The sequence below is a fragment of the Tamandua tetradactyla genome, chromosome 10 (genome assembly GCF_023851605.1).
Source record: "Tamandua tetradactyla isolate mTamTet1 chromosome 10, mTamTet1.pri, whole genome shotgun sequence".
NCBI lineage: Eukaryota > Metazoa > Chordata > Mammalia > Pilosa > Myrmecophagidae > Tamandua > Tamandua tetradactyla.
This window is the reverse complement of record NC_135336.1, coordinates 30,069,570-30,085,033: the sequence shown is the minus strand read 5'-3', so window position 1 is coordinate 30,085,033 and position 15,464 is coordinate 30,069,570. Positions and strand designations below refer to the sequence as shown.

The 15,464-nt window shown below is 36.6% G+C and overlaps 1 protein-coding gene and 1 long non-coding RNA gene across 7 annotated transcripts in view; both read right to left on the bottom strand.

The window, feature by feature from the left end:
• Window positions 1-15,464, bottom strand: part of LSAMP (limbic system associated membrane protein) — a 667,551-nt gene that overhangs the window by 471,921 nt on the left and 180,166 nt on the right. The window lies entirely within an intron of this gene.
• Window positions 1,166-15,464, bottom strand: part of LOC143648374 (uncharacterized) — a 67,261-nt gene continuing 52,962 nt past the window's right edge. For all 3 annotated transcript variants that reach the window (XR_013158507.1, XR_013158508.1, XR_013158509.1), the window contains one exon: window positions 1,166-15,433. This is a non-coding gene — a long non-coding RNA (uncharacterized LOC143648374). The remainder of the gene's footprint in view (window positions 15,434-15,464) is intronic.

The following is a 15,464-nucleotide window of genomic DNA, read 5'->3' as shown; positions in this document are numbered from 1 at the left end:
CATCTGATCCATTTTATTATTAAAATATTCTCCTGCTGAAATCAACCTCTGTTGAGCATTAACATGAAACACAAATGTCCTCGTGTTTTTTGTCCACTCAAAGTTCTATTTACATAACTTATCCCCACACTTCTTTACCACTGATTTTCCAATCATGGTCCTTCCAAGTCCCTGACCATCTACTCAAACCATTGGTGACAGTCCATGAATCAGAATACAAACATTCTTTGGCCATTTCCCCTCCAAGAAAAAAAAGAAAAGAAAAGAAAATCAGATACACTGCTCAAAGCTCTGCCCACTGGGAGAATTTCCCCTCACCACGGTCCTTCAAGGACATCCCCAAAAGGGGCCATAGTGCTGCAGCTGTCCTCTTTTGGGTAGTGCCTGTAAATCATGCAGAACTATCTGTAAACTAGGCCTGAGTCTTCTCTTCCTCAGTCAAATGATGATAAGTAACTCCCCATGAGGACATAGCTGTGGGCTGGGGAAAAGAAGGTAATGTGGCAGGAAGGGGGTCTCAGCACTTGGATCTCTTCCTGACGTAACTTACTAGTGCCTTGAGGACTCATTTGTAGCCCTAACTTATATATACCACTTCCATTTTATGATGGAATGCTGCTGTGCATGCCCAGCTATATAGTTTGGCGGGTCAAACAATACCCAACTCATGAGAGGCAACTCATGTCTCATGGTAACTTGGTGGCTCATGATTAAACATTTGGTCTTAAATAGGCCCTAGTAACAGGCTAAAAGCTATTTCTCAAAAGGAGAGTAGTCATCTGCAAAGGATGGCAAGTCACTGCTCCAAAACCCTAAGGGTCTGCCTTGTGATTATTCTATAGGAGCCTGCAAAGGCTACAGATGTAATCTCTATTTGCCACTAACACTTCTAGCATCATTGGATATGCTGCATCATATGACCCTACTAGCAAAGCAGTTATCACAGCAGCCTGGACTTGTTGCAGAGCCTCCTTTTGTTCTGGACCCCATTAAAACAAAAAGCTTTTCTGGCCATTCAGCAAGTGGGCAGGAGTAGCACATCCAAATGAGGAATACATTGTCTCCAAAATCCAAAGAGGCCAACTAGGTGTTGTGCCTCTTTTTTTTTTGGTCATGGGTGGGGGGGGGGGGGTAGGTAGCCAGATACAATAATTTATCCTCCACCTTACAGGGGATATCTCATTATGCCCACACCACTGGACACCCAGAAATTTCACTGAGGTGTAAGGCCCCTGTACTGTTTTTGCATTTCTCTCCCAACTTCTAACAAGCAAATACCTTACCAATGCATCTAGAATAGTTGCCACTTCTTGTTCACTAGGTACAATCAGCATATCAATATAATGAACTAGCGTGATGTCTTGTGGGAGAGAGAATCAAGACAACTGCAGGCTAGATTATGAGATAGGGCTGGAGAACTAAAATATCCCTGAGTAGTATTTTAAAGCTGTATTGTCAGCCTTGCCAGCTGAAAGAAGACTGTTTCTGGTGGTCTTTATTAACAGCGATTGAGAAAAAAGCATTTTCCAGATCAATAGCTACATACTAGGTACCAGGGGAAATGCTGATTTATTCAAGCAAAGATACCACATCTGGAACAGCAGCTGCAATTAGGGTCATCACCTGGGTAAGTTTACAATAATCCACTGTCGTCCTGCAAGGTCTGTCTCTTTCTTGCACAAGCCAAATAGGAGAGTTGTATGGGGATTTGGTGGGAATCACTACCCCTACACCCTTCAAGTCTTTGATGGTAGCAGTAATCTCTGCAATCCCTTCGGAAATCCGGTATTGTACTTGATTTACTATTTTGCTAGGTAGGGGCAGTTTTAATGGCTTCCACATGGCCTTTCCTATCAAAACAGCCCTTACTCCATAAATCAGGGAATCAATGTGGTGATTCTGCCAGTTTCCCAGTTGCTGAGTATCTCTATTTCAAATATGCACTCTGGCCTTAAGGAAATAACTAAAGAATGGGTGCTGGGCCCACTGGACCCACTGTGAGATGGACCTGAGATAAAACTCAGTTGATCACCTTATCTCCATAAGCCCCTACTCTGGCTGGTGAACTACAGTGATGTTTTGAGTATCCTGGAATTAATGTCACTTCGGAGCCAGTGTATAGTAATCCCCAAAATGTTTGATCATTTTCTTTTCCCCAGTGCACAGTTACCCCAGTAAAAGGTCATAAATCTCTTTGGGAAAAGCTGGAAGGAAGATTAACAGTATACATTTTGGACAGTATACTGGAGTCCTTCCCCAAGAGAACCTGAGCCTCCCTTCATTCAAAGGTTCTGGGTCTATAAACTGTCTTGAGTCTGGAAACTAAGGAGCTGTGATCCCCTGTTTTTGTAATTCAATTAGACTTTTGTTCACTTACCCTAGAACTCTTCTGCTTATATAGCTCAAACAAGAATTTACTAGACTGCCCATCTATTTTATTTCTAGGTATCCCATTATCTACTAGCAAATTCAACACATCTCTGCCAATCAGAATGTTCTGATTGATGCTTTGTGTCTGTTGCCCATGATGGTAGCCATGCCCACCTTATCTTTGGTGATTAAGTGCTGCCATTTGACTTCTGCCAACCTGAGATCCCATCATTCCCATTGTGTTTAAGGACCCAAGTTCAGTGACAGCAGTTCCCACAGTAAGAGCTGACCTACAAAGAAGAGCAACCAGAGAGCTCTTCAGGGAAGAGGGAATTTGTGTTGGTTTGAGGCAGATCTGTTCCCCAGTAAAGCCATGTTCTTTTAATACTTATATAATCTTGTGGGTACAGATATATTGTGGGTGGGGTCTTTTGATTAGACTGTTTCCAAAGAGATGTGACCCACCCAATTGTGGGTGGGACATTTTGATTTGATCATTTCCATGGAGTTGTGTCCCTATCCATTCACGGTGGGTTTTAATTAGCTACTGGAGTCCTTAAAGGAGCTCATGGAGAGAGAAAGAGCACAGAAGAAACATATAGAATAGATGCCTAGACATAGACCTTTGGAGATCCAGAAGGAAAGCCCCCCCTCTCCCAGCAGAAGCCAGAAGTATTCATAGGATCTGAGAGAGCCATTTTGAAATCAATCTAGGAGGTTCACTGATGTCATCATGTGCTGTCCCATGTGACAGAGGAATTCAGATGCTGCCTTTTTTCTAAGAAGGTATCCTCTTGTTGGTGCCTTAATTTGGACATTTTTATAGGCTTAGAATTGTAATTTATAGCTTAATAAACTGTCTTTATAAAAGCTGATCCATATTTAGTATATTGCATTCTGGCAGCTTCAGTAAACTGAAACAGAGTTACTCTCTCAAATTTATTCCTTACATTTCTACTGAAAGGTTCGTCCTCTGGGCATTTCTCAGGTGGGTAAGCAGGTCTTACATGATAAATGGACTGTAACATTCCCACCTCTCTAAACCTTCAGTTACTTTATCTGCATTATACTAGGGTGATTTCAGCATTTCAACTTCAGGTAATGGTAGTCACCTTTTGGTTCATGTTTCAGCCAAACTTTTAGAGCCCTTTCTAACCTGTTAAGCTACAACACTGAATCCTGACTCTTTGTTTAGTGTGTCCATATCAATAAAATTCAGTCTTATCCACCTTTATATTCCTTCCACCCTTTTCCCACACCCTTAATATCCATTCCTATACATACTCCCCTGATTTCTTTCTATATAAATTGGAGAAAACAAACAGCTCTTTTGGAATATAGCTCATATCCTCATGGGTCTCACATTATACCTCATCTTTTGGGGACTGTTGGGACTTCAGTCTCGTCATAGGTTTGGAAGAAAAGAGGGGTAGCGTGGGTGAATCATGAAAAGGATTAGAAGTTTCTTGCAAGCCAATTACCTCAGGGGATTCCACTGCAGTTTCTTTTGGTGAAAAAGGATAAATCTGTCCAGACAGACTGGTGAGAGCTATTTGCTCATTGGAGGTGGTTATAGGTTTATCAGGGACAGCAAGTTTAATCTCTCCAGATGGAGGTTGGATGGCAGATTCCTCAGGACAGACTAGAGATAGGGAGGCACTGGTTCCTCAGGGAAGACCATTACATATTTATCTGGAAATGACTCAGCAGAATACAGGGTTTCAATGGCCCCATTGCCCATCATTATCAATCCATATGCCACCATCCCATTTTTCAGGGTCCCACTCCTTTCCAATTAATGCCCTCACTTTAACAGCAGATACCATGCAAATTTTGGAATTTAGTTTGTATTGTAATTCAGCCACTTGCACAAGAAGACACTGGGTCTGGTTTTCAGAAATCTCATATCTGAAGGTACATAAAATAAATACGTCAAAAGCTGTACATTTGAAGACTTCAGATCATCCCTTTCTTTTACAACCATATCCAGAATATTTAGGAACAACCAACTAACATCATTATAGCTTTTACCTCCACAAAATTAAGTTAAAGTGTCAAAAACTCTCACCCAGAGCCTTTCTTATAACCATTTGAGTAGCCATATCCCAGTTGTGATACTTTGTATATCTCTACTGTCAACTCACACCATGGACTATCAGTGCCATTTTTATTGGAAATAGAGTTGTTAGTGCCTTTGAATCTAATCAGATTAGAGAACCAATTCCCAACCCCCCAGAATCAATTTAGAAGTCTCATCCTCAAGATTCTGTTTCTCAAAAACCACTACCGGTTGTATTTATTCAAGGTTTCTAGGGAAATAGAACTAACAGGAGATGTCTGTAAATATTATAAGACTTTTATAAAAATAGTCTCTCACAACTGTGGGGATGCACAAGTCCAGAATCCGAAGGACAGGCTGCAAGGCAAGCCAATGAACTTTTTCAATGAATGATGTCTCTCACTGCTGAAGGCAGTCTCCTCAGTTGAGTAGATATAATCAGCCATGAATGCAATTAATTTACTTATGACTTAAGTCCACAGAATGTCTTCACAGTAACAACCAGGACAGTGCTTCCTTGCCCAAACAACTGGACATAATAACCTGGCCCAGTTGACACATGAACCTAACTATCACACCTTGCTATAATTTTAAAATTAGACGTAAATCTATACCTTATCACAAAAGGCATGGCTTATTTTTTTATTCTTTTTTCCCCAGTGAATGTGGTAAGTGGAGGGTAGAGACTGAAGAGATGATAACCAATTTCTTTTTATGTCACTGTTTCTAAATGGGAGCCTGGAGGAACATGCAGTTTTTGTAACATTCTTAGAGCCCCATGAGTTGTGGGGCATCAGAAAGAAGCATTACTTTTTTTTGAAAAGCTGACCTGCATGGAATCACTCCCTTTTGGTTTGTTCTCAATATTTTGTGTGTTTCCAGGATTTCTAAAGTTTCTCCATTTATTTTTTCTTTCTTTTTTTTAACTTTGTTCTTATGACATAAAAAATCATTGTACATTTAAAGAAACATTATTTTTTGCTTGAAGTATGGAGGGTAGAGCTGGTAACAGGGCAAGGATTTTGGTGGGGAATATTATTTGGTGGAACTAACTTTTGGGGGGTTTGAACACTAGGTGAAATGGCAGTACAGCCAGATAGAAGAATATATGTAACATCGGTCATGCAGTGAATCCAGTAGTTATGAAGTTCCTATTAATGGATCCAATGGGTCACAATTTTCCTGGCAGGGCCTAGAAAACCATTCCATTGGGTGGTTTAGCAACTCAGAAAAACTGCTGAGTAGAGTAGGCTGATCATTTTTTTTTTTTTTTTATCATCACCTCTGTCCATCCCCTCCCATATACCAACCACAAGGTTCTTCAATGCATTTCTCATTTATGCCTACATGGTAAAATGATAAGTTTTAATGATAAGTTTAACGATAAATGATAAGTTCAAGATTTTAATGATCAGAGTGACTTGGAATCTCTTCTCTTCCATGAATAAGCTGTGTAATGATCAGCAAGATATTAAACCCTATAAATCCATTTCCTCACTTATACAATGAGATTTGCAACACATCTTTTTTTTTTTTTGGCCAAGAATTGAACCCAGATCTCCGGGATGGCAGGCAAGAACTCTGCCTGATGAGCCACCGTGGCCCACCCTGCAACACATTTTTGTATCTCTTATTCCCATTTACAATCTATGTTCCTTATGAAAGCATTCAAGATTATACTCACATTTGGCTCTTCCATACCCTTCACATTTCCCAGCACATAGAGTTCTCAATAAAAGTTTTCTGAAGATCAAATATTATATAATGAACTAATGAATGAATGGCATTAAGCCTAATTGAACTGCTCTAAGACCAGGCTGATTACTTATGTATTGCCATTCTATAACATGAAGCTTATTACATTGTATGACAATCCTATCAGTAAAGTGACCATAGAATTAATCATCCAGACCAGGACACTTTTGAGAGGGAAGAGGGAGCACTATTAATAATAGCTACAAGACAACAGTATAATTTGGGCCTGCCCAAGAAAAACAGGGACATATATATGATCACCTTATTTTTAAAAGCGCATGGCTCTTTGCTTAATTCCTTAGAATCACAAATAAATTTGGGTTTATGAAATTATATACAGGCTCAATTCTCTTATAAATTAAAGGACTAGCTCAAGCATAGTACAATTTTGCCTTACTTTGTGCAATGGGTTATTTTCTGAATAGCTGTGTTTTTTTGATTTTTTATAAATGAAATAATACACATTTCCATGGAGGCACTCTATTTAAAGGATCTCCAGGCTAAACTACTTTGAGGTGACAAATTCTTCTAAAATTTGAATAATTAACCCCACCTCCAAACCTGATATACAATTGACTTGCTTTATTAATTAAATTGTTTTATTTTGTTTTATGTTGTATTTTCCAAAGACACACCTTTAGACTTCAGTTTTGTAGGCAAAATGTCCTAAGAAGTGTGTCATTGGTCAATTAGTCACTGAAGACCCTTTCAGTCATGCAAAACCTTTACTGGGATGAAATCTGTTACCTTCATAGAGCGACAGACAAAAACATAGAGGACAGCTGCTGAGCAATGCAAAGGGCAAATTCCCTCTGAATTGGCACCCCGTTTTCCTGAATGGCCACAGAATTAATATCCTTTTGCCACTTGAAACTTAAGAAGGACTGTCTGGAATTGAGGTTACAATGTTAGATGGACCCTGTAACTTCATTGCATTTGAGATCAGGATTATGATTGTTTTAGCTGTTGAGTTGGTCAGAATGACCAACTATATTCAGCTATACCACAGATGGGCCTATGCCATCAGCAGATTCCTGGACCTCCAAAAACTAATAAAGGCTAATCAGGAAATGAAACATTGGTTAAATAATGCTCAATTCAGTCCAAGATAAGGTACACCTGGAAGTACCATGACACTATAATTTCTGAAGTCTAGATAACTTTGACTTGCTGAGGAGGATTTAATATTTAACATATTTTTGGAGGTTACAGATAGCCTTTCAGCCATGAATTTTATGGGGGTTCCTTCTTTTTCCTATGTGTACTGCAAGCACAGAATGTCACTTTAGGTAGGATGATTAAGATAAACTCAGTCTTGCGACACCCAAAATACACTCTTTCTTCTTATTTACAGACAATAAGCAACACCATTACTATCATTTGAAGTCAGGAAAATTTAAACTGAAAATTTAAATAGTCCAGGATCTATTGGTCTCTAGCTCTGAGACCTTGATTAAGTTTCCTCATTATTTTAATTACTGCAATTATTTTATATATAGAATTAGAGAACTGTACCAGATTCACTCTGATTGCCTTTATAACTAACATTCTAGGAGTTATTCCTTGAATTTTGAAATAGATAGAAACATAGGGTAATATAAATCCACATTTGACAATGCTGTTGTCATGGTTCTATTGTGAAGGACTGAAGGGAATTAACCCAAAACACAGTCAGTAAAAACAGATAGTATTCAGCCTTTCTGAAACTGTGGTGACACGAAGATCATTTCAAAAAAAAATCCAACTAATTGAGCCCATATTACTATTTTCTTCAGGATCTCAGGTACACAAAATTCGATGAAACATAATTCTTGGTCCATGACAATTCATCATCGGTGCATGCCTGGCTTACTTTGATAATCTGTCATTTCTTAAAAATAAAATAAACTCTCACAAATCCACCACCATGATTCTAACAACAAAAGTAATGTCACCCTAAACCCCACATTCATCATCTTCATGCTGTTCTTTTTATAGCATTATTGCATTTTCAGGCATTCATTTCAGTACATGGTTTATTTTGGTTTTTATATTTATTAAATGATTATCATGCTATATACAATCTGTTAGGAATGATTTATTTCTCACTCAAACTTATGCTGCCCAGATGTATCTATATTTTTGTATGTTACTGGCATTCATTTGTTTTGTGTATATTGTGAATTTATTTATCCTCATTCCTGGCGATGGTCATATAGATTGCATCCAGGTTTTTGCTACTATGAATAGTGCTGTTATAAGCATTCTGGTATATGCCTCCTGATCTCTTCATGCAAACCTTTCACATAAGTATATACCTGGGAGAAGAACTGTTGGAACATAGTATATATAATTATCAAATTTAGAAGAATGCCAAACTATTCTCCAGCCTATGGTTTTTAAGGAATTAAAACATTAAAAAAAGTTTTCCAAAGAAAATATTTGGCAAAAACATATTTTACAGAGCTAAGCACCCTAGAGATATAGACAATTGCAGATAAGTTGATAGATCCCTATTCTGAAACATAGTGGAAAGTGAATTCATCCATTCACATGCAGCTTGAATAAAATAATAATGATATCCTATGTCTAAAGAGAACTCAATTGTTTTCAAAGAACTAACAATAAAGTATAATTTATTATCATTTATTCATACAATTCTCTATCTATCTATCTATATTTCTTTCTATCTATCTATCTACCTATCTTTCTTAGTTAAGGGACATTGCTTATTTTTAGTATGCAAACATAAGGTATCATGTTATCATCATTATACTATTTTTTTCATTTAAAGAATTACTCTTTAATATACAACCTCATTATATTCATTTCAGAAGAGGAAACAGGTTCAAGAGGGTTAAATATCTTCCCTCAAGTTTGCTAGAACTTGAAATAGTCTAGACCTGCTTACTCCCACCCAGTTAGTTTGATTAATTAATTCAGATTTCTTCAGGTGGAACATATTAAAAAAAAAGCTAGATTGCATTAGTTAACAGTTGGGATTATTGAACAAGAACCTTCTATTACATTAACAAATAGGAAAAAAGTGAAATCTTTTTCTTTAAGTCTCCCATCTTATACCAAAGAACTATCTACTTTGTGAACACAGCATAAAGTATGCCAAATTTAATTAGTCTAAAGAGAAGCTGAACTTTCTTTGCTGTTCTGTGGGAGGAGTAATCTAAAGAGATGCAAATTAATACTTGGGCTCCTTTCTGCTATAGAGAAGGGAAGCTAGAAACCAAGGAGAGAAGTAAGAAAGTACACGGAGTATTTCATATATACTCTGTGACTATGTGGAAGAAAAACATGGGCTGGGATGAAGTAGTGAAAGGAAAATAAAATCAAAAGCAGGAGATTAGATTTTGGAAAACCAAATAGAGTGAGATATGGGGTGGATGCAGAAATAGGATGAGTTATGGTAAACCCCTTTACTCTTCACCATTGGCAGCACTGACCACCAATTCATGCATATGTCGCACTAAATTATAGTCCCACACACAAACATTCACATAGCAAAAATGAATATAGGAACCATGTATCTATAAGCAGCACTTGTGTCCAGTGGTTTAGTTGTGTATGGATAGAAACTTTTAAGTCTAGTACTTTCATTGACCTGAGGCAACTAATCTACTATTTGGAGAAGTATAAACCTAACATCCGAGAACAAAAAGTAAAAACAATAACTCCAAGATTTTGAAATGACATTCTATCACCAAGTTAATTCCCACAGTTTGATGGAAAGACCATCTGGAATTGTCTTAAACTCATTGAATGATTATTCTTGTAGTAACCATTTGATAATGGCTAGAGACACAGCTGTTTAGTACATCTTCTCAAGCTCAACATAGGATGACCCCATGGCTAATGGAGAGATGCATTTTCTTCATGAAGAATTAACCTAATTTATCTTGATTTTGTATTTCTGACCCTAAGAGCATGAAATACATCGGTCTTTATGTAGCTGTTAGTCATGGTGTTTTTCGTTTTTTGATTCAAAGTCAATAGGAACAATCATTCATCTCTTGACAAAAAAATCTATTATTTTGCTGTGTGTTTTTGGGCCCCACAGATTCAGGACCCATACAAATAATGTCATCCTGTATGTGTAGAAATATCCCCTAATTAGTCAGTAAAAAGTCCATTAAAATGGAAAAACAAAACCACACACAAACAGAAATATTCATGTGCTATTTGATTTAAATGTCTTAATTATAAAAAAAAACATATTTGTACATTTTAATTTTCTACTCTTGCATGGAAGCAGTACTTTGGGTATAAATGACCTCTCAGAATCATGTAAATTATTTTTGGGGGCATTATGATATGCTAATATGTTCCTTTGGATTTCCTGAGCCCTTCTGGTGCTATTAAATGCTGTCATTCATTGTTTGAACACTATTTAGGACTGCTCACTGTTCCTCCAAAGGTCACCAAAGCACTTTATAATTTCAGAAAGAGATAAGCAGTACAGAAGACCTTATCTGTATATCAAATGTGAGTTCATGTGTGACCTGCCGCACCAGTCATACTGCAGTCCCTAGCAATACTATCTTCACATCACCCTACCCTTGACTAGCACAGTGCAGGATAAGGACTCCAGTGATTCCCCATTGTCATTCTGGCTTTTAAATATATTTGTTATGTAACCCCTGACCACTAACAGATGTTCTGCCTTGCTCTTTCTTTTCTCCTATCAAGTGAGGGGAAACACAATTGATTTTAATAGAAAAAGGAAACTGAGAATAATACGATGTTCAGGTAAAATATATTTGAGGAGAGATAACAGGTGCTATTGTCTACAAAATAGAAAATATCCACTCTAAAAACACTTGTCGCTTTGTAGTTTCTATAAAGAGATAAATTATTGCTCTGTTGGAGAAATATACTTTAGAAATATTAAATTATGGCCTTCTTATTTTGAATTACATACATATATAATGTCCTGTCTCTCTCTCTAGCTCCCAGATGATCACATATTTGTAGAAGGTGCTTGTCCATGGGATCGAGAGGGGAACCTGGTGATCACTAAGGTTGCTTCCAAGTGTGAATCTCTTCTGGCTTCTCTCTGCTATTTTCCTTCTATTTCCTCTCTGCATTCTTGCTGGACTTCACTTCTTCATTGTAAATCACCCCAGAAGAGTTTTTCTATAAGGTCTGTCACACATTAGGATAATTTTTAAATGCACATTTTTTTCCCCTTCTGCTTCTGAATTTACCTCTCAGAATTTCCATACATTGTTGTTGTGCTAGAATTTGGAAGACGTGTAGTTTATAATGGAATATGTTTTAAAATATTGTTACTGTGCTGTATAGTTTGCACTTCTGGAATATTTCTTCTTTTTCTTTCTTTTTTTTTTTTAGTTTGCTACTCCTGTTACTAGGATTTAGGTGTTGGAAGAATACATAAATGACAGCAGCTGTTTAGAATGGAGAATATAAAAGGAATGATGCTCATAAAAATGACGCTTTTCTATGTATTAAATGTTATCTGACTGAAACTAGACCACTGTATAGTTTACTTTTTATTCAATTTTGTTTGTGCTTTTTCCATGCTTAAAAATGAACACTTCTCAAACCATACAGTATAAATTCATTAGTTCATTGAAAAAAACTCTTTGAGCACTTGCTTTTTTCCTTTCTCTCTGGTTACTCAAAACTATGGGTAACGAGGTTAAAACTGAGGAAACAAGGAAACAGAAGACATTTGTCAATATAATTGGCAAGGAAGTTTTTGTTTGTTTGCTTGTTTTTTCTGTTTTTTTTTTAAGCATGTTCCAGTGAAAAGTTTTTGCCTAAATGCAGTAAAAATAACTTTAAGGAAAAGGTAGAATTTATTTGTCCGCTGTAGCCTTTTATCTCAGCATTAGCAAAGTAAATGTGAAAAGTTCAGTTAATCCATCAGGTACTTGCATACTAATATAAAAAATGAAAGTGTGTTTCTATAATTGATAGGAATTAGATCAAGTAGCACAGTCAAGAAACTGTTGCGCACACAACACAGGATTGATTGATTGATTGGATTGATTGATCTGACTCTTACAATATTTGTTGGTTGTCTGGTTCTTTTATAAACATGGACACAAAGGAAGTTATGTTTCCCTTCTTCTACTTCATAAAGTAATTTCTAAAAAAAATCTATGTTCAACCACCTCAGTCATTTTTTGTAGAAAAATCCAATGTTTGTATGTGTGCACATCCAAATAAAAAGAAATGTTATTTATCTAACTATTAAGCATGACAACAATAGAAAGAATCATTTAGGATTTCACTGTATTTTCTTTTTTAACTTCATTATTGTATGGTTAATAAACTGATGTAGAAAACTCATTAGGGCCAAATAATACCAGATATCTGAGGGTAGGAAAATCCAAAAAGCTGCTTCTTAAAATGACTTAAAAAACATTAGTGAGGGTAAAGTTATCAACATTACTCCACTTATGTACCCTATATTTTAATCCTAACTTCTACCTTCATTCTTCCAGTCTGAGACCTATACACTATTTTATTTCCATAATGGACAGACTGATGGATGCTATAAAAAGTGGTAGGATCATTCTATACTTAACAGAAGAAAACCAAATTGGGTAAAAGACACAACTTACATACCCACCCTTAGCAAAGGGTGAAATCACGTGAACTTTACATTCTTGAATTATATATGGGCACATGCCTGAGGAGACAACAAAAATAATTTTGAAGGTTAAAGACTTTAAGGGTTACAAGACATAGAAGGAGCTGTGTTTTAATATTACAGCTAATTGATTTGATAGATTAAATAAGTTTTCCCCTGCATATATAAATTGTGTATGTCCTTAGGGAAATATTTCTTTATAAACTAATTGCTTAAGAGTTTAGAACTTTTCTATTTTGATTGAAGGTGGTACACGAAGAGCATGAACTATAATTAGGAAATGTTTAGATTGGAAAGAAAACAAATGCATCTACCTGCTTCCTTTAAGTAAGGGCTAGTCATACCTCTTACAACCTTAGAAAGAATCATTCAAAACGAAAAATGTTTTTTTATGCATGATTATTCAATATTGGAATTTAAACATTACCTTAAGAGTTAGTTTAGGCTGAAAATATAGCACAAAAAGATTTTAAAAGTTTCATGGATAACAGATCTACAAGGTATTACTAAGAGACTAGGTTGTCGGGGTAGATAATGAAGCTTGAAAATTGAAATCTGCAAATAAATTACATGTGGAACAGCATATAAGTCCAAAAACATGAGCTAACCCAGCAGGAAAATTCTTATTGAAAGCATCCTAGACAACCCTGAGAGAAGCAGCCAGCCAGAGGGTCCATGGCGGAATGAGCTGATCATCAAGGGACACAAGGAGAAGCTCAGGACTCCAGTGCACTCACATTCCTCACATTTGTTTTTTAGTCACTGTTCTGGAAAATGCTTTCCATCCACAAGGTAGTATCATGTAGAGAATATAGAATTGGAAGGATCAAAAGCAATGGTAGGGGCAGTGCGATGGTGGCTAAGTGGCAGAATTCTCACCTGCCATGCCAGAGACTCGAGTTCGATTCCCAGCACCTGCCCATGCCACAAAAAAAAATCAAAAGCAAGGGCAGTAGAGGCAATAGGGCACCTTGTGCATCAATAAACACTTAAATGATTATCAATCAATATGCAACAGAACATGGTCCCTGATAATAGAGGTAAACGACCTAAGATATGTAAATAGAGATGAATCGTAAGGCTCAAAAAGGAAGTTTTGTGTGGCTACTATGAGTTAATATTTTCAGGCAATAATTCGATTGAGAGAATTCTCTGAACTTTCCAACTACATAGCACCACTCTAAATATAAGAATTTCCAGGACTATTTTGGTCTAAGACTTATTTCAACTTTTGTTTTAACATGGCAATCTATTTGCTTTGTTTGTGCCTGTTTTTTTGAACATCTGCAAAACCACAATCTTCCTACCCATGCCCAAATATGTCAAAGCTGTGATTAGCACCTTGCATAATGCTTGCATATATCCCTGGATGAATATACTAATTATTCAGAGAGTCACAATGGACTCAACCTATTCTTATTTTTCATCACACAGAAGAATAAAATCACGTTGTCTACTTAAAAAAAAAGATGTCCTACCTTTTGGACACCCCTATGATATCAGTACTGTGATGTACAAGATGCCACTGCAATGTTTAATAATCACTGAAACCCTATTTAATATTATTTATCTGTCTGAGATATTGTGGTAACAAAACTGCACATTTAGGAGTGGAGCTAAAAGCAACAATGCTAAATTAAATTGAAGTGTATTAAAGATGGAAAGCACTATTACCACAGATAAAACCTTTTGCGGGCACTGAATGTTTATCTTATTTATTATTTAATCGCACTAGGATACCCCTTCTCTATGCTGATTATCAGAGTAATTCTACCTCTGAGGAGGGGAAAAAAAGAGTCATACACACAGATACCCAGAAGTTGAAATAAGCTTTTTCGCTTGTGTGACTAAGGACCTATTATCACTCTGTGGAATTCTGAAAATTATTCCATTGGAAAATAATTCACATATTGTTTGGGTTTCTTCTTCCTGTTCTTTATTATTGAGGACATCTAAATGAAACTATTAACTGATTTTTTGTAATGGCTTATTCTCCACCTGAAGTTAGTATCATCTTCAATTCATGATATCATACTCATCTGTAAAGCAACCAAATAGGAACATGAATTCAGAAGAAGGCACTAAATAAGAGGAATAGAGGAATTTGTAAAGCAGAAAGAATGGAATCTCTGGGGAGACATGGGCACGTTATGGCTGTTTTCATCTCTAAGTTGCTGATTTAACTTTGTCTAGATTTGAAGTAACTAAGTGCTAATTCAATTATGATATAATTGTGGCCATGGATAAAGGAAGGAACACCTTTTCCATTAGAAAAATATCTATCCAGATTAGCTCTGTGGATGATGATATTGCCCATGCTTGATCTGAATCAAATTGAATCTCAAGACCTAATACCAAGCAGCACATATTTGTTGCTCACATAGATTTTTGTTGAATAGATATTTGTTAGGTATATCTTTATTGAATTAGAATGGTGTTTGTCATGTCGGATGTATTATTCAACACTTTGAAGAAAGTATTGCTCTGAAGAAGATGGGTGCCTCTCCTACTGTATGCTTACTCTATGGAAACCTCTCCTCTGCTACTGCTCTGGTGAAGTGTACAAGAGACTTCATTCCACAAACTCGTAGCAAGGCTTTGTACCCGGCTTTGGCTCCTTTGCTGGTGCTTCTCACCTGAATAAAAGTTTGATATGAGTCAGGAGAA